The sequence below is a fragment of the Zonotrichia leucophrys genome, chromosome 10 (genome assembly GCF_028769735.1).
Source record: "Zonotrichia leucophrys gambelii isolate GWCS_2022_RI chromosome 10, RI_Zleu_2.0, whole genome shotgun sequence".
In the NCBI taxonomy this organism is placed as follows: Eukaryota; Metazoa; Chordata; class Aves; order Passeriformes; family Passerellidae; genus Zonotrichia; species Zonotrichia leucophrys.
In genome coordinates this window covers 8,731,687-8,750,730 of record NC_088180.1, presented here as the reverse complement: position 1 = coordinate 8,750,730, position 19,044 = coordinate 8,731,687, and the positions used below count along the sequence as shown (strand labels likewise).

The window sequence follows — 19,044 nt, the reverse complement described above, 5'->3', positions numbered from 1 at the left end:
AGGGCCGACCAGATGTAGAACCGGGCCAGGGCAGGGCCGGCCGTGGGCAGCCCTGAGCGCTGGTCGCGGAACGCACGCCTGCCCTGTGACCCTGCCAGAGAGCCGGCACTGACGGCCCCTGGCCGGTCAGACCCCAGCGCGTTTGCCGGCGGGAGGCCCAGTAGCGTGGTCCGTCAGAGAGTATAAAAAGGAGTGACTTCGGGCATTAGTGCACAAATATGAAAGTTTAACTATGCCAGATTTACTGAAACAGTAAGACGTGGGAAAATTCATTCGAGGAAAATTACTCGTGACTTAGAATCGTGGAATCCCTAATTTGGTTTGGGTTGGGAGGGACCTTAAAGATCACCCAGTTCCAACCTCTCACTTTCCATAAGGGCACGTTGATCAAAGCCCCATCCAACCTGGCCTTGAATACCTCCAGGGATGGAGCATCTGTTCCAGTGCCTCGCTAGCATCACAGTAAAAAATGTTTTGCTGATATCTAATCTAAACCTACCTTCTTACAGTTTGAACCCATTCCCCTTTGTCCTGTCACTACAGACTCTTGGCAGGTAGTCTTGCCCCATCTTAACTTCTGTAAGTTCCCTTCAGGTATTGGAGTACCATGTTACATTAAAATTAATTGTAATGTGTTCTTAAGTGAGTACTTCTCACCAAGAAACCTGGCAGTGTGCTGGGAAAGCTGATCCATTATTGCTGAACTGGAGCTTTCTAATAAAATCTGTATGTCACAAATAGATGGTGCACATGTGTGCATCCTGTACAGACATAATAAGTACCAAAATACGCAGAAATGTCCAGAACAGCCTGCCCTAGGTGCCTGTGCTGGAGCAGGGCTATTGGAAAAGATGCCCCTCAAAGGTCACTTCCAGTATCAACAGGCTGGGATTCTGGCAACTGTCTGTGTGTGTGTAACACCAGCATGGTGTAATTTTATTTTCTGTGAAGTCCTAGAAAGATAGATCTCTATCTTAAACCTAAACAAAAAAGTCATGCATGTGATAACCTCAGCATTCCTCAGTCCAGTATGTATTCATACTAATATTTGCCAAAAAAAGACCAAAAAAAAACCCAAAAAAAAAAAGCCCAAAAAAAAGAAAACCCCCCCAAAAAACCCAAAAGAAAGCAAGCATCAACTGACATAATACAGTGTAAAAATCATGACAGATCTCACAAACATTGGTAATCTGGCCACGAGTTTCCAGACGTAAATTAGGAAAATACAAAAGTTGCCTTGCAAGACACACAAGTTGCTGATAAGGATTGACATATCAGCACCTCAGCATCACATGAGAAGCCAGTGTGACAATCCTGAGCAGAGGGACTGTAGGCAATGCACAAACAGACCAGAGCAGTACAAGAGACCGTAAACTGATGGCAAGAAAAGGCTCAGTTTAATTTTTTCTGCAGTCTACAATATATTTGGGAAGTTGGAGGGTCCCCTAGGGATGCCCAATTGAGTTTATACCAGCTATAGAAAGTAAGCAGCAGATTGTGACATCTCAGTGCTTTCAAGTCCTTGTGAAATAACTTGATCTGCAAAACTGCATCAGCGCTTCAGCCATGACCCACCTAGCAAAGAGCTGAACTGCAGGTCAGCGTTTATTAAAAATGTCCACTGTGTGTGCAGTGTGGAGCCATAGATCAGCTTCAGCCTCTTCAGGCTGATTAATGGAAGTCACAAACATCTGGATGCCTGCCTAGAACTGGAATTGCTCAGACCAGTTACTTCAGCTAAAATGGCTTTTAGTAAAGGGGAGCTGCAATTTGAGAAAATGGAAATGTTGTTTAACATTAGTGATACAATCAGATGAACATGCAATACCAATTAGTTTGGAAATGTGCTTGACAGGTACACTAATATTAGACAGTATTATTCCCTCTAATGTTATCTTAAACTCTATTTGTATGAAAGTGTGTGCAATACAGTTTAAATCAGCTGTCACAATTCTGACAACAGCAGAAGCATCCCCTGCAGTGGTATAAAGATACCACAGGTATTATAATATTGAAAGCTTTATTTTAGTAATAAACCTTTTCAAGGGTAGATGAGGGGTTTTTTTCTGGACTTGCTGGGTTGTCCTTTCTTTGTGTCAGCAATCTTTGTTTCTTATCTGAAAATCCATATTATAGCCAGAGGAACATTTGCATCTGGGGTGTTGCCAAGATACTTGATCTGATTAGCTGACGGCTTCTTTTTCTACATGAAGTGAATATCCTCTAAACCAAAGACTGAGTTAGAAATTTGAGCAAGATCTTCATTTAGGCAACCCATTGTTACCTGTATCTTCTATTTTGCATTCAAAGTTACAAAGTGTCTTGCTAGTGACACTTCATTTTAAAAATTGTGTCTGACCCCAGAAGAGTGGAGATCCTCTAGCAGGCAGAAAGAGGGAAGGGTTACCGGCCCCTCAAGGTGTGACTATTCAGTGTCAGGACACTAAACCATCCTGATCCAGGTTTGTGTCCTGTCACATTAGAGACTCCCTGCTGTAGCCTTGGGATTCTCAGCTCCCCAGTTCCTCCTCCTGAGTTTGAATTTACTGATCATGACCTTCTCTGTTCAGGGAGCCTCATGGCACTACAGACTCCACTTCCTTTCCCCTTGTTCTCTTCTGACTTTGCTGTTTCCTTTCACTGCATCTGTGATCCCTTTCCCCTAATCAGCTCCTGGTTTCAAGGAGCTCTACTTGTCCAAACCCATTTCCTGCTCACTGAAGTCACAAATCTGAGGATTGGACTCGACGCTCATCAGTCTAACATGGGACAGAGGAGCTCACTCCTCATTGTCCCAAGGGTGGCTGCAGACATTGTTACATCTGCTACTCATTTCACCTTTGGGAGGTTATTGCTGTGACTACAGCAGCTAGAAACATTCTTGTAGAAGTGTGGAAGATTTCATTTCATAAACTTCAACCGAGATAAGTGGAGTGTCTTCTGGCCTAAGGTTTACTTAGAGCTGAGTCTGAAAAAGATTAAGTCCCTTTCTGCATTTTTTTTCTCCCGGGGACATGTTCAGACATAGATAATGTTAGATTTGCATTCTTACATAAAATCTTTGGACAGGAATTGGTTAAGGCCAGAAAATATATATTTCAATATTTACTCATGCAGTAGTAGTTAATGGTAGCTCTAGTAAATCATTAAGTCTGGGAACTTACTGCCTCTTCTGTCATTCTGAATTTCTGAGGACGAGGGATTTCTTTTTAGTAATGCTTCATGGTGAATCTTCTAAATAACCAAATGGATTTAAGTCTGTCTTCCTTCCAGTGAGTATTTGTAGGGGGATAGAGTATAAGAAAGTAAAGATAGTGTAGGAAGAAATCTCACCCCTAAGGAATTGCAGCTGGGCCAATTATCAAAGATTAGGAGCAGGCCTGACTCTAACAGGCCACAGCTGTAAGCAATGAGAAGAAGATGCTATAACAGAGTGGGGTGGCTGGGTGAGAGGGGACCTGGAGTCAGTTGGCTGTTTTGTGAGGCAGAAAGGGTCAGTGCTCTGAGGAGCTGCCCATGAGGAACACCAAGAAGGTATGGAACTTTTGTGATAGGGCGACAACAGTACGGAACCCCTGTGATAGGATGGCAGCGAGTATTGGATATCTACTGCCGTTTTACCATTGAGACCTATTTATATCCACATCTGTAAGTACACAGTGATTGTGATTTTTAAAAAAATGTATGAATCAGGAGACTACAGTCAGCATCTTCTAAAACAGAGATCAGTATCAGCTCAGTCCAGTTATGGTGGCCATATAATGTAATGGCAAAGTAAGTAGAAAAAAGAGGAAAATGCCTTCTGGCTAATTAATCACTCTGCTAGTGGTCAGCTATTCATCACCTCCTTTGCCAGTAAAGAAGCCCAAGCTTGCTTAGTAAAGGCTAAATGGAAACTGAGCATTTCCTAGCTTTGATGTTTATGGTGATGCAAGCCAGGAATGTTACCATTTATAATAGTTGTACTGATGTAGGACAGAGAACAATGGAAAACCCTATCCTTGTGGGCTATTTGTGTGGGCAGATTCACACTAATTAGGACAGTACAGAGGAAAAGAAGGCTGCCCTCTGGTAATGAGTGGTGTATCAAGCTAAACCATCCACCTCTGCTCATGTTGTAACCTCTGACAAAAAAAAAAATTATGTAATGTAGGACGAAGATCAGAGACAAATCCTGCCTTTTAAGAATAATAGCCCTGGGTTCTTCAATTAATTGCAGCAAGGAGAGAGGGTCTTGCATGAATTTCAAAAGGAAAGTAGGATCATCTGATCTGGTGCACATTACTTAAGATGTGCACATCTTCCTCATCAAAATAAGCCCATTATGTAGCAGTAGCAGCTGGGAGCCATTATTAATATTTAATGCTCTTAGCAGGAGTTAGTGTGGGTTCCTGTATTAAGGTTACAGGACAACGTTGCAATATGCTCTGGGTTTGGGTTCTTTGAGCTTTTTTTAGCTTTGTATAAAGTTCTAGTGAAGTTTTATTAATTCCCCTTCCTTGCCATTTGCAGAGCCAGATTAGTTTTCTAAGCTGGACTGTGGTGCAGGATTATTCATGCTTCATTGCCTCCAGCTTTACTAGTCCATCACCTGCCGCTTAGCAACGTGAGCATTACAAGTCCCATTCTGGGAGGAGTAATCTTGCACAGGAAAGGATGAAACCAGTTTGGGTCCCATGGCAAGGGCTGGCTTCTGCTATCACAGGTATGTTCTGTTTCCTCTGATGTCATTGCAGGGTGTCTCCAAACTGGTAATAATTAACATTCACTCCATGATTCTCAGAAGGCTGATCAATCATCTTTATTCTATTATTAAGAAGCCCATTGATTATTATAGACAGTTATGATACACCTGGACCTAATTGGTCCTTCAATCTAAACGCCATCACCAGTGGCCAATTAAGAAATCACCCTTAGGTAAAGAAATCTCCATAACACATTGCATCTGTTCACAACAACAGGTGCAGCAAGTCAAGATAAGGATTGTTTCTCGTTCTTTCCTCTGGTCTTCTCACAGAATTTTCCCCAGAACAATGCCTGGAAAAGTTGTTTCTCTATGTGGCCAGAGAGCTGCTGCTACACTCAAGCCCTGTGGTTTTTAGTGTGACCTCCTGGAAAATGATGGTACCACTCAGTCTCTCCTTCTTAACTACATCTTTTGACTGATATTTCCTTTCTACCTGTGCATGTTGAAAGGACAGGAAGTTCTTGGAATTTTTGTAGTTTTTTTCACTGAAAGCAGGTGGGGCTGAATGTATAGAATGGAATCCCCATGTTCTGCACATCTCAGTCTAAGAGGATACCATCCATGCCCTTGGGACATGGGGCCAGCAGGCACTACTCAGTACAGCATGAGGGACCTGGCAGGCAGGGAGCTTCTGCTGGCAGTGCTTTCAGAGGACTGTGGGACAAGCTTTCCACTGGCTCTTCAGGGACAGTCTCTGGCCTTCAGGCTTTCTTTTTGCTCATATTTTGTTTATACCCTTTATATGGTTTATCAACTTTTTCCTTGAAGTCATAAAATCCCTGAAATCAAATTGATTGAGCTTTTCCTGGTTAATAAGTTATCAGGCAATGAAGCCAACAGAAGGGGGAAACATTTGGAGCAGCATCATCATCATATATATATCCTTAAACATCATAAACTACATAAGTCACTGTTGTACATTAAGAAGCAATTGTCAGGAAGGTGCTATGGGACAGTATCTGCTGTCCTTCAATGACTACTGGATTAAATGTACTCAATTTAGAGCTAAAATGTCAGGCTAGAGCCTTCTTTCCATTCATGCCTCACTGATGAGGTGCAGCCTGAGATTATGTGTAGCAGATGGCTCGATGTTGACTAACGGCACAATGCCTCAGTGGCACATTTCCTTTTGCACTGGGTAGCACATTAGTGGCAGGAGACATTGGCAATGCACCTTTCATCTCCTGAGCTGCCTCAGAGATTTGCTGGGGGAATTGCCTTATGTTACTAATCTGTTGCTGTCCATGTAAACCCTGCTGCAGGATGATGGCAGCACATCATGCTCATTTTGGAAGGGGAGGAGGGCAGAAATAGTGCTGAAAACATGGAGTTAAGTGTGTGTGAAGAACAGTGAACCTTCTGAGCCATTCCGTTATCATTGGACCTCATGATAGGATATTTGATTTCAGTTTCTGGAGCGAAATGAATGTCAAATTGCCAATTAGCCATTGCAGAATAATTCTGAGCTCCAACATGTTTGTAATTTAGCTTCTGTGTGTTTCTATTCACATTGCCTGAGCTGTCCATGCTAAGAGCTGCTTCCCATAAGCCTCCTTTGTTCACATGCACCTACAACACTTGTACAGCTGGATACACAGGATCCTCACCCTGATCCCACTCTGCCATCACTGCTGAGCCTGCTGGTGCCCTGTGAACAACAGCATCTTCCTTTTCCTGCTGAATTCAAATTCAGTGCAATAAACCCCTACTTTAGCCTCTTTTGATTAAAAAACAACAAACATAGTATATCTGGATGTAATGTGGATATTAATGGCAGCTTCATTGATGTGCTGTCACTTCTGAAATCACCTGCATTTATTGAGTGCAGAGGATGCCTCTGACTACAGCACCTCAGGCCTGAAGGTGGTGGCCCTTGTGACACTCCTCTGAGAGGAGAGTCCTTGTGTGAAGGCAAGCTGCTCTGGAAGAAGGCAAAACAATTACAGGAGTACATATGAAGCTGTGTAGCAAGCTTCTATTCCAAGAGCCCTCTTTGCCTTCCAGCCAAACTTTACCAGTGTTTATTTTCTTTCTGTTGGTATATTTTAATTTGACCTAATTGGCCTCGTAGCCCATGTTGTCAGTCAGTGTCCAAAGCTGGAGCATGTTTTTGGCCTCTGACTATTTTTAGCTGGTGTAAGTGGAGCACTGAACCAGCAGCATTCATGCCTGGTTTTTACAGGCTTCTGGCCCTAGAAGTGCCGTGGCGTTACTGGAAGTGAAGAGGTGATTGATGGTCCAAGTGGGTCATTGTTTTGTACCCTGTTACTGGGTGCTGCTCCTTAGCTTTTAAATCACTATTGTAAAGAACTTTGAGGTCTGGTCAAAAGAGAGCTGGCTGCTCTGAGTGAAACCTTTTTCCCTTTCTTGGATGAAATGTTTCTGTTGGAGGGGGTGGGAGACTCGGGTGTGGGTGCCTCTGCTGTTCCTTTAGGTGGCTAAGCCCTCTGTAAACTAACGTGTCTGTACAGTCTCTGCTCAGATTTACCTGGTATTGACCTCCTATTCCTTCACTGCTTGCACTTCAGTTCTCTGCTCATATTGCCTCCCTGTTTAAATAGCCGCAGGAAGCTTGGAGAGCAGCCTGCAAACAAAATCCTCATGGTGAGCTAACGCAGTCCGGCAATTTGGTGTCCTTCCTTTTTGTTCCCGTGTCTTTTTTATTTTACTGAAATGCTGCCCTCGAGTGGCGAGCAGCTGATGGATCCCAACGGGAGATCGAGCTGTTCTCCTGCCTGTCCTGTGCCTCTTTGGAGGGGGATAAATGTTCCTGGTGGCCCCGAGCACCAGGGGCTGCAGAGCCAGCACCCAGCAGGAGCAGCTGCTCAGCCTGTTCTGTGCAGGAACCGACTGGAAATTTCCAAGCAATGCTATGGCGCAGCAGCTGGAACTCCCTGACACCAACAGTGTCCTCACCTTTTACAATTAGATGGAAAACTGTAATTCTGAAGGAATGTCATGTTTAGATATGTTTATCTGATCACAAGCTCTCTAAATTTAGTTTATATTATTATTTCTTGCAACCTGTTGTACTGTTTCTTTACATGAGTTCAAGGTTTTAACATGGAAACTGTTTGTAGAAGAGTGTTTTTCTGTGACAGGGTAAAGATCTCTGAGCTTGTCTAAGCAGTACCTCCACTGTGCTCTCTGGGTCATGTAGCAAAGGGCCTGTGTGAAGGTCCTGACTGAGCTCCAGAGCACCCCAACAGTATATTAAGTTGGAATACAACATCAGGATTTAATAAAAGGACAAAGGTGGTTTGTGGTAAAGCAATTTGAGGCATTACTGCTTTGAGCTTTATTCTGTGTCTCTGCAGCCTTTGCAGCATAAGGATGCTGGCTCCTCAGCCAGTAAGTCATGGCTCAGTGTGCTGGTTTTACTCAGAATTGTTTTTCTGGGCCACTGAAAACTGTGTCAGCATGAGACTTGTTTTACCTGCAAGGTAAAAAGCAAAAACAAAAATGAGGAAGGGTTTTTATGTGAAAGGAGAGGTGCCTTTTGGGAGGACTTTGTTCTTAGCATTCCCAGGGTATTTGAGGAGCACTCCATGTTTCTGTGCTTCACTGAAGACCAATTGTCCAAAGGGATATACAATCCTACCTGTATGTAATTAGCTCTTCTGGCAAGTACCTAAGTGTGTCCTATTGGGAATATTCTCATGTTCTCATCTTTTCATAAGGACAGAAGATAGTGCTTTTCCTAGGTACTGCAAACTTCAGTCATGCTGCACAATATGTAAATACCATCATTTCTTCCTGCATTAACACACTTAATAAGGGATAGACTTGTTTGTTCAAGTATCACTTTGGCTTGTGAGCTCAGATAAAGTGAAGACAAAGTGAGGTAATTTCAGATGCAGAGTCCCTTCTAGGGAGTCTTTCAGGACTGGTTATTTTGGTGCTTGCTGCAATGACCGGCTAATTCTTGCTCACCATCCTTTGGGTAATTGTTCTTGGCAATAGTTCTACCTATGTGTGTATGAATATATGGCTTGTATGAGTATATGAAGGCTTCTGAGAGGCTTTGTGTGAAATATCTCTGTCAAATACTGTCAGTTAAATAATTTCCTTGATTTGGCTCAGCTAAATGCTTCTTGTACTTAAAAACTCTCTAAGAAATTATTTGCATCTCTATTTCTAGTTGCTGAGAGCTCCTTAATTAAGATGCTGATGCTAGGCATAAAATGTGTTTTTTTCAAATGGTTTGTTAGCACCTCATCATTTTTTGCCCAGCACTTCTGAAATTCCATGAAAACACAGTGAAGTATGGGAAGACTGTCTGGGGCATTATTGCCACAGGGAAGAGTACAGAAAGGAAATGCCCAGACTATTCCAGTAGAAACCAGGTATACATATTAGTTCATGCTCTGAATTTTCAAAGAGGAGTTCCAGACTTGCAAGGTGATGTTACAGGCAGCTGATTATTCTGGATTGGAGGTCAGTCACTGGGAGTGCCTGAAGCAGTGGTTGTGTCTGATATTAAACCAGGGGTAGGTGAGATGCCGATGTCAGTGTCTGGGCTGTATGTGTGTAGAGGTCTGGACAATGGTAGCTCCTGGTAGTTACTTTTCTCTGGAGTTGTAAATGAAGGTATTAACTGGCCAGAGCTGTCGCAGGAGGAGGCAGACTCTCTTTCAGCCACGCTGTACTGGTTACATTATAGCTCACATTTGTTTCTAATGGAAATTATTACATTTGATACATTTAATCCCTCAGGTGGAACCTGTATTGAATAGGGACCCGTTGATTTTCTTGCTGCTTACATCAAATCCTTTTTGCTTCCCTTGAATTTCAAATTTTGTCTTGTGTCCTTTAAAACATAATGAAATAAATTTAAGCGAGGAAAATGGCGAATATCAGTAAAATAGGAATGTCTGCTCCCTGCAATTTAGTGCAGAAAAACATTTTTTTCTTCCTTTTTCTGGCTGAAATACTCCATATACTTTTGGCTTTAGTTTCCAAGCTCAGTCCAACATCCATTTGTTAGTGTGCAGTGAATCTCTGTATGATACTAACTAGACATGGCAGCTCTTTTTTTAAATAGACCATTCCAATCTGTCGCTTTATTCTCTGGCACCAGGATTTTCACTTTCCTGAGATGAACTCCCCTGCTGGCCATCAGCCTGATGGAGTGGAAGAATTGCAGAACAAGCTGCTGCCATCAGCTAATTCACCTGAACAGAGCTGTGTGTGAGACCTGCCCTGTCCTGTGAGAGCCCTGTCAGTGGTAGCAGCTGAACAAATATTTTCAAGGTGGCAAGTGAGCCAATTACCTGAAAGAGCCCAAAGAGTTTATGCAAATACCTGTGCTGTTCTTAGTCACACAAATTTGCTGGAACTTGCCTCACATCTTCTTTCCTGTTAAGCAGTTCTTTCAAGGTGCTCTGAATCATTTCCTAACTCCACGCATGTGAAGAGCCCAAAAAGGTCCCCTCAGTTTCTCAGGATCAATCTTCTGCTGCTTCCTGGTGAGAATCCTAAGGAGGTTTTTCATTAGGAAGCAATCAGGGAATTAATTAGCATTTAGTTTCAAGATTGACTTTGTTGTGAAGTCATATAAAACCCGGCAGCCTATTTGCTTGTTACACTGGGTACAGCTGCCAAGGTGCATTTTTCCATCACAAAATGCAGTGTGATCACTAACATGGCACCACTAAGTGATGCCTTTGTTTATTTACATATTGCTCAGTGCCTTGCTTCTAGAGAAGCATGCCACATTAAAAAAGGGGGAAAAGGTGAAGGAGACAAAAAAAAAAGGGGTAAAGGAATCCCATCAGAAGAGAAATAAATCAAAAGCTGTGTCTTGGCCTTGTATGTACAAAAGCTGAAGCTCACCTGAACTCACCTGCACAGCTCCATAGCAGGGATCAGAAGCTCAAGGACTTCAAGCACATGTCAGGAGTAGAGCCAGAGCAGCCCTCTGGAGCCAAGGTCTCTCTACACCTCTGTCCGTGCCTCTCCAATGACTTTGTAAAGAAAAAAATTAATTGTTACTATCAAGATTTGGGCCTCATTGTGCATGGATCCCCAGGAATGAGGATGACACTGTGGGATGGGTGTTCAGACCCTTTTGTTGCCTCTGTCCCCTTCAGCATAATGTGAGGTAATGTGAAGCTGCAAAAAGAGCTGGCTGGACTCCTTTTCTGCTCACCCCACTTCCATGTGTTTAGTGGTACAGATTAAGCTTGGCAAGCTGACCAGCAGTATTTAATGCATGAATTGAGGAACAAGAAGTACTGAATATATTACTCTCTTAAGCAATGTGACATAGTTGCCATCTGCTTTCATTACTTACTGGTTTAATTGTCTGTCAGGATAAGAGGTTAATTTTCCTTCATTAAAAGTAGCATTTCATACTATCAGTACATTTCTGCTCACTCAGGCAATGCCTTAGTTTGAAATGTAAACTACACAATGCAAGAAAAGAAATAACTCCTTTGGAGTAGAATATTACAGATTGGTTGCTCTCTTGCTTGATGGAAATGTCTGTTCATGTCCAAGTTAGCGCTGAGAAATAAATGAAAGCTAAGAAAAAACAGGGGAAGTCTGCTAAAACAGTGGTTTTTTACAGAAAGATAAAACTGTGGGTATCAAGTGGCTCTGAGGGCATAATTTCTGGGAAGTTGCAGGCTTTTCACATATCAAGTGCAGTCACTCATCACAGTGAATATTTGGACAAATTGCTGGAGCAGCAGGGGAAGTCTCATAGTAAACAATTATCTGCCTCCTAGGGCAATAATGAATGCCTGAAATTAGCAGGATCATGTTCAGCAAGTAGTTTTGAGATGCTGGCTCTGAAGTAGATACTAAAATTGCAATCTTATGTCACAGTTTTGAGTTTGAAAAAGATCTTTTTTTTTTTTTGTCTTAATTGGCACCTTGAATGATAAGGTTGTGTGAGCTACACTTCAGCTAGCTTGGATATACAAAGATTCCTCAGCCTATTTTACAGCAATAAATTAATAAGTGTTTAATCATCCTGTGAATTGAGATCATTATTTTAGTGTAGCCATAACTAAAAAGGAAAATGTTAATCACTGAGATTGGATTATGCAGTGACCTTTTAAAGCTATGGTTGTTTGCAGCTATTAGACTTGTTTCAAAGTAGGAGTCAGCAGTTTTAGTTGTGGACCTTTTGGGAATAGTTGCAATGTTTCTGTCCAAAAAATAACTGCTTTTCCCCGAAAAAGCTAATTTCTAGTTACTGATTTTTTAAATTCTTTGTATAATCCAAACCATGAACATATATGATGTTCTCCAGCCTTGGTGTCCTGAAAAAACAGCAGTTTTCAGCTTTTGTTTAAAACCTCATAAACTTCCTTTTCTTTCTTCTTGATGAAAAGGATTTGGTGCTTTTCTTTGGTATTTAAATTAAACCTGAAAGTGGAAGCAAGAAACTCAACTTCTTTTGGGCAGTCTTTCTCTCCAGCAGGTCTGCAGCTGCTTATGAGCTGTAGTTCAGTGGCTGTGCTGGTGCTGGTCAGCCAGAAGGGATTTCTGCGAGGGAAATGCAAACACAGAGGAGTTTCTGTGGAGAGCAGAGGGTCAGGAGGGGAGGGGTGCTTGCTGTACTGCAGGGACTGAGTGGGCTCTCTGGGCACTCAGTCCTGCCTGGGCTGCTCCACTCTGGCTTCCAGAGGCTTGAGCTCTCTAGAGAGAGCAGAATACAGGGAGTTCAGTGCAGCTGGGCTGCTAGGTGCACTGGAGCCAGGTGTATGTTTGTATTTTTGAACTCTAAAATAGAAAAAATAGTTGTGCTGGTTTAGTTTCTAATCTTTCTGCAATAGTAACTATGTGTTTGCTAGATATGTGGTCTCTGCATGGCACACTGGGGCCTCCCACTCAGCTGAGGCTGCTAAACTCTATAAAATACAAATAGCTGTTTCAATGGATCTCCAGTGCTAGTTTTGTAGCTTTTAATTGACCCAAGTGATTATCTAAGCTACAGAGTGAGAGCACCACATCAGCTGTTCCGGTGCAGGGCTTAGACTCATCTTCTTAAAAGCCTTTTTATGAATCATAATTCTCTCTGTCCTTGAATAACTTAAAATCTAACAACACTGAAAATCTCAACAGCCCAAACCTCTTAATGATGCTTGGTTTTGACGCACATCTGAAGAGGCAGGTACCATTACTCATCCTCACTTGGATTATATCCTAAGGTCCCTTTTGTAACATCCTGTAGTCCTGTGACCAGCTCCTGACCTGGTTCTGTAAACAGGCAGGCTCTGTTGTTGAATGTTAAATCTAGCACACAAGTAACTCAAGTAGAATATGTACTCAGAGATGACATTTCAAAGGTGAAACCTTGGAGGATTAGCCCTGAAGTGAATTTATTTTTCCAAAACTGATTACACCAAAACCTATTTCCAGGGGACAGCATCCTGGTAATTTAGTCCCTTTCCTAGCTGCAATCACTAATTGGGAATTCTCTTAGCAAATGTTTTTGCTTGTGAGGATTTCTCCTCATCACCCCTATTGCCAGCATGTTATCCGTGTACAAAATCCACCTTAGCTTCACTGACTGTCTGTAAAGTTCCAGTTTAGGGTCTCAGCTATTACATCAGTATATCCATGTTGGTCTTTTCTGTTGTCTGTATTCTCAGGCTCTCTAGTCCTCATAAACCCAGATCTTGGCAGAGTAGCAGCATTTTCATCCAGAGATTTCAGTCTTCCCTGTATGTGGGTTTGTTTGGGGGGATTACATCTGGTTTGGGGATGAGGCTGCTGTTATTTCAGCTGTGCCATTACACAGAGCAGTGTAGATGCTCCTGAATGGCAATTTCTGTTCCACACTGAGTTTCAGGAGACTCAGGCCAGTCTGTGGCCACAAACAGTATCAGTTTGTGCCTATTTTACTATTTCATCCCCTAACAAGAGCATGAACCCTGATTAATCTGTGGTGTGACACTTAAATCTTTCAAGTCAGTCTGAAATGTGTTCAAATTAAAACCCTTATTCTCCTCCCAGACTGCATGTGTAAATGGGATTGGGTCAAAACAACAAAAGCTCCATGTTCTTTATTACAGCTGGACTGGTCATTTTGAAATGCAGGTTTGCTCCTCCCTGTGTCCTCCTGGGAGCAATCCCTGTAAATAGGTTAGTTGTTAGCATCAAACCCTGCTGTGTCTCAGGTAGGAAGTGCAGGGCAAAAAATTGTCTCCTAATTGGAGACAGCATTTTGTAAGTCATGCTTCTCTGTACTTAAACAGGTTTTTGTCTAGAGCTTATTAAAGAGAAAATTATGTTCCAGAGAAAGTGTCCTGCTTCTCCCTGAGCCAAAATAAGACCTCAGCTCTTTAAACATCTTATCATCAGGAATTTCTTCTGGTTAGTGCAGTAATTTTTCCCCTTATAAGGCAAGTTCATCAGGAACTCTGAACCTTGGGTGTCTTCTGAGAAAGAGTTAATGGCATGTGAGGAGTGGGGTGGGGAAGCATTTCAAAGGTGTAAATGCTAAAATTGACCAGCATGCATGTTAACCTTCCAATTGTCTTTTACCTTGACCCTTTTTTCCTGAGTGATTACTATTGTAGACATTCACCTAATACTGAAACAATAGAAAACCCTCAACATTCCCAACTGTGTTTTCAGGTTTGAACTGATTTCTAGCCTATAGACTTTGGATTCCTAAAGGTCACTGGCTTACTGTCCATCTACCAGAAGACAAAGATCTATTTGTTGTAGGTGTCAGCCATCCCCTTGTGAGGAGAGGGGACAAACCTTGGCCTCTTCCTGCCATGACCAGCATGACTGCATGCTTGGGAGCTTCCAATTCCAAGTGTATGCTTTGCTTCCTTGCTTTGATGCTGAAGGGGCTTTCTCAGTGTTAAAGCTGGCACGTGCTGGCAGTGAATCCCAGTTCTTCTGGTGCTGAGCACAGAGGCTCCAGGCAGATCCAGCTGGTGTCCCTTGCCTTGCTGCTGCCCTTTCTTGAGGCAGCCAGAGCTGTGCCCAGCCCAGATTCACCAAGGAGATCAGGGCTTTCTCCCATGTGCTATTTGGCTGTGGTCTCTGCTCTTTGCTGTCTGTTTGGAGTGTTCCATGGCTTGCCTAGGGAGTGCAGTAAATATTCCATGTGGGGGAAGGGAGGGAGTGAGGCTCAAGCCATTAATTAAAGGCTGCCTAGTCTGGGCAGGCCAGTGCTTCAAGCACAGTTGCCATGGCATCACTGCCCCTGGATGCTCCAGCCTGAGTCACGCTCCCCTCTGCTCTGCTGGGGTGCCTGGCTGTCCCTGTGCAGAGGGGGTGACACCAAGGCTTTGGTGACTCACACATCAGAGGGCAAGAAGCATTGCTGCAGCCCCACTGAGCTCCACTGGAAAACAAATCCTTGGCCAGCAGATAAATCTCTGCTGGCAGACCTGTGCATCTGTAGGAACTCCTACAACCAATATCAAGGGCCCATCTAGTGTTAATATTTTGTTGAGTGAATGAGAAAAAAAGCACTGAATGTATCTGTACCTCAGTTTCCTCTCTGTAGTGTGTGAAGGATACGTGCAGTAGTCTTTGAGTACTTTTAAAAGTTTACACTGAAAGTGCTTAGCAAAATGCAGCAAACTATGATTTGAAGATGGTCCAGAAACTGAAATGTCACCTTTACCAGTTACAGGACAATTGCCATTGATAGCCACCCTTTCTACATACCCTTGTGGTATCTAAAACCTTCTGGGGGCAAATTTTTCTTTAATTCAGGGCAGCTTTATCCAGGGCAAGGAGATTCAAAAGGTCATCCAGAGGGCTGATCAGCTTGGCATGGGTTTAAACATTTTCAAGTAAATTAGCCTGCTGAGATTGCTTTGTCAGGTTCCAAGCGCAGCAAATGTTTGGGCTCAATCTGAACATCCGGAAAAGGATGCAGAATGTTGGTGCCAATGCTTTTTTAGTATCTCTGGCAGATCTTGTGTGCCAAACTGCTCATGGTCAACTCAATCACCAGCTCAGAGCTGATGGAGACATCAGGCTTTTCACTTCCTCTGCAGCAGGTGGCTTTTACTCTCAGCACAAGAAAATCTCTTTGTCTGTCACACCTAATTCATTCCTGCCATTGCATCACTTACTCTCTTGTGTCAACATTTTTCTTTTATTCTGTATGATGCAAGTATTTGGCCTGATTAAATTGTAGGCTGGGTACTGGCACAAAATTTAGGGATATTAGGTACAGAGGCCAGACTAGGTGGCCTCAATAGTCCCTCTCATGGAAAAATGAGACCAAATGGAATCATCACAAAAGTTCAAAGCAGCAGTCACTGACAGCAACTCATAGGCAAAGCTGTGACGTGTGCCAGGAGGTGATTTAAGTATCCACCTGGCCTTTGACTCTTCTGACACTGCTGTGAGTGGCACAGCTGCAATGACTGTGCACAAACAAAACACAAAACCTTGTGCAAGTCTCCTCCTGAACAGCCAGACCTCCTTGGATATTCCTGCAGTGATTCATTCTGACTCCAAGCTGGCCAGACAGCCCAGTGGGTGCTTCTCAGGGGCAGCCTGAGGTGCCTCAGCCAGTGTGTCTGGGGACTGCTGCCCTTGCAGCGCTGGCTGTGTGTAGGCTGGAGCCTCTGCTGACTTCTCAGCATGCAGGATCACGCTGCTTCTCCTTGGGAACAGAGCTTTCCATTGTGCAAATATTAAAAGTAACTTGTTGTGACTTGTTCATTTAATTATGGAGTCGGTTTGAAAGCTTCAGAAGAGTGAAGGGAAATAATATTTTAATTGGATTTTCTTATTGGTACAGAAATAGAATAGGAAATATCTAGAAAATAATAAGTACAGCTGTCTCATTTTAATGAAAAATGTATATGAAATGAAAACAAATGCATTTTTATGCAAATGTCATCACATATCTTTGTTTAAACTTTCAGTCTTTCTCATCATGGAAATGATCTTTCAAACCCCATGAATCTCCAGTGCTGGAAGGGACCCCAGCTCTTGGCAGGTGGCATAACCACTCGTGTTCCTGCTGGCTGGCTTTGTCACAGCTGCTGAGCACTTCTGCCTGCTCATGACAATCAAACTCCCATTTCCCTTCTGTCAGGCACTGTAGACTTTTCCACAAATGCATGTGAGATCAGTACTCTACAAAAAAGGAGGCGACCTAAACAGGAGGTAACCAGGCCCAGGTTCAGTAAAAGTGCTCTTGACTTTATTCCAGGCTCAGAAGAGATGCCAAAAACTTCCCTGTGGTGTATTTAATGTCACAGTAGTTCACCTGGATCAACCAGCACATTTGGAAGGTGAAGGTAGAGAGAGCTTAACTGGAGCTTTCATCAGCAGCCACAGAGCAATTGGTTCTGCAGAGCAAAATTTTAAGGAGACTCTTTTGAGGGCTTATTCTTATTTTTGTCCCCCGAAGCAGCCTAAAGGCATGCAGGAAAAATACAGGGATGCAGTAGAGTGACTGCCTGGCATTGCCAGAGGGTGGGGGAGCCTCCACAGCAGCTCCTGCCAATGTCTCTTTTTCCTGCCCCTGAATGCATCATCCCCTGAACTGTTATAACACAAAACCACATTAGATCTCTGAGCAATCTGCTTCATCAGGGTGATGAACAGCAGTGTGTGCAGGGTGCCAGCATTGCTGAGTACAAACTAACCCTGAATGCCAATGCCCTGGTTCAGCAGACACTGGGCACAGTGACCTCCTTCTCCACCATCATCATCTGAAAGCTTTTAAAGCCATTTGAATGAATGATGAGTATACAACATTTTCATGGACAAGTGGAAGAATTAATGCAAGATTCTCAGGCCTGGGGAATTCTTTAGTGTTCACCAACAGATTGAGATCTAAGCAGATTTTAGGTGACCTGCATCTGTGGTGACAGCTGAGAAATAATTCTGTAACTAGGGAATGTTGCTTCCAGACTCTCTTCAATTTATTATCAATGCAGTCATTATCAGAAAAGATTGACTGTGAAACAATAATGCAATTGCTGTATCTGATGGCCTTTTTTTCTCCTCCCTTGCTCACTGAATGAGTCTACCTAATGTCAGATTCAATAAAGTCAGACAGCTGCTCTAAGAAACACACAGACCCTCATTAAGGGAGGCCCCTTGTGCTGCTTTTGTTTGTGCTCATCTGCTTTATGGGAATAGACAGGAAAACCATGAATATTTAAAGCACTTTGCTGTGGCTGGGAACCAGCTGAACACAATTTCACTGGTGCTTTGCCCCTGTCCCACCCCCTCCAGAAGGAAGCCTCAAAGCCCATTGACCACTCAGATTGTTGGGTTTAATGTGCAAATGCTGTCCTCTAGTAAAATATCCAAAATGTTGACTTGGGAACTATTTGATTCCTGTCCAACAGCCCCATCCCCAGCACAGCACTTGCCCTGTGGTGCTCTCCTTGCACTGCATTTGGGTGCCAGTCTGCTGTGGGTTTGGCAGCAGCTTGTGCTGGGCAGGGAGCACAGAGCTCCTGGCTGTGCCCACAGAAACACATCAGCCAGCAGAGCAGGGCACAAGATTTAGTCAGCTTGCACACCATTCTCTGATATTGCATTAAAACTCCCTAGAGTCTCTGTTTCATTCAAAATTGAGATTTTACTTTTTGGTAGATGCATTAAAAGAACACCAGCAAGGGACCTTCTGCATGGCAGCAGCAGGGGTGGGTGGGCAGTGGGAAATGCAGCTTCCTGCAGTTCGACAGCTGAACTGTCACTCCATAGCATATTCATGGGGAAAATGACCTGGCATTCCTGGTAGAATATGAAGCACTGGGGTTTGCACTGTTGTTGCTCGGGCTTGGGAGAGGATTGAAAGACAGAAAGACGCATGCTCAGAGATTAGGAATAGTATCAATCCTCTCTTTGTAAAGTCATTATTTTTCAGTATATGAAGCTTCCATTCTTGAAACTTCCATTCTGAAAAAGGTGAGTGCAAGGGGAGAATCTGATTCCTAAAATAAAGGTGCAGAGTGATAAGGTGGGATACAGTATCTGTGTTCTTTGGTACATACTGCATTTGTATTCAAAATCCCAAGGGAATTGAGCACAACCCCTGTAGTGAAAGGGACGCAGGACCAAAACTGGGCTTTTGGTAAAGGCTATGAATTATGTAGAAATAAAACTCTGAGAGATAGGAAATGGAGTGCATGACCTCATGAGCCTCTCTGCAGCTGCATTCTCTGATTCCCTAGTGACTGAGCATCTGGGAATTGTGCTGCATCGTTCCTATGAGCTCTCTTCTGATTTAGGCTCTGCAAATCCCAGCAGAACCACACACTGGGACACAGATACCCCCTCTTCTTTCAGTATGAGATTTCCTCATTTTTTTGAAGAGTCTCATCCACTTGTTTACA

The 19,044-nt window shown here is 43.2% G+C and overlaps 1 long non-coding RNA gene across 5 annotated transcripts; it reads left to right on the top strand.

Moving 5' to 3' along the window:
* Positions 1 to 3,461: 3,461 nt before the first annotated feature.
* On the top strand, positions 3,462 to 18,229 carry LOC135452199 (uncharacterized). Of its 5 annotated transcripts, none has more exons than XR_010441549.1 (3): positions 3,462 to 3,648; positions 4,513 to 4,705; positions 16,902 to 18,229. It is a non-coding gene; the product is annotated as an uncharacterized LOC135452199 (long non-coding RNA). The 5 variants fall into 5 exon arrangements; XR_010441546.1 differs by having other exon boundaries at positions 16,612 to 18,229; XR_010441545.1 differs by lacking the exon at positions 16,902 to 18,229 and adding an exon at positions 9,828 to 11,326.
* The last annotated feature ends 815 nt before the right edge of the window (positions 18,230 to 19,044 follow it).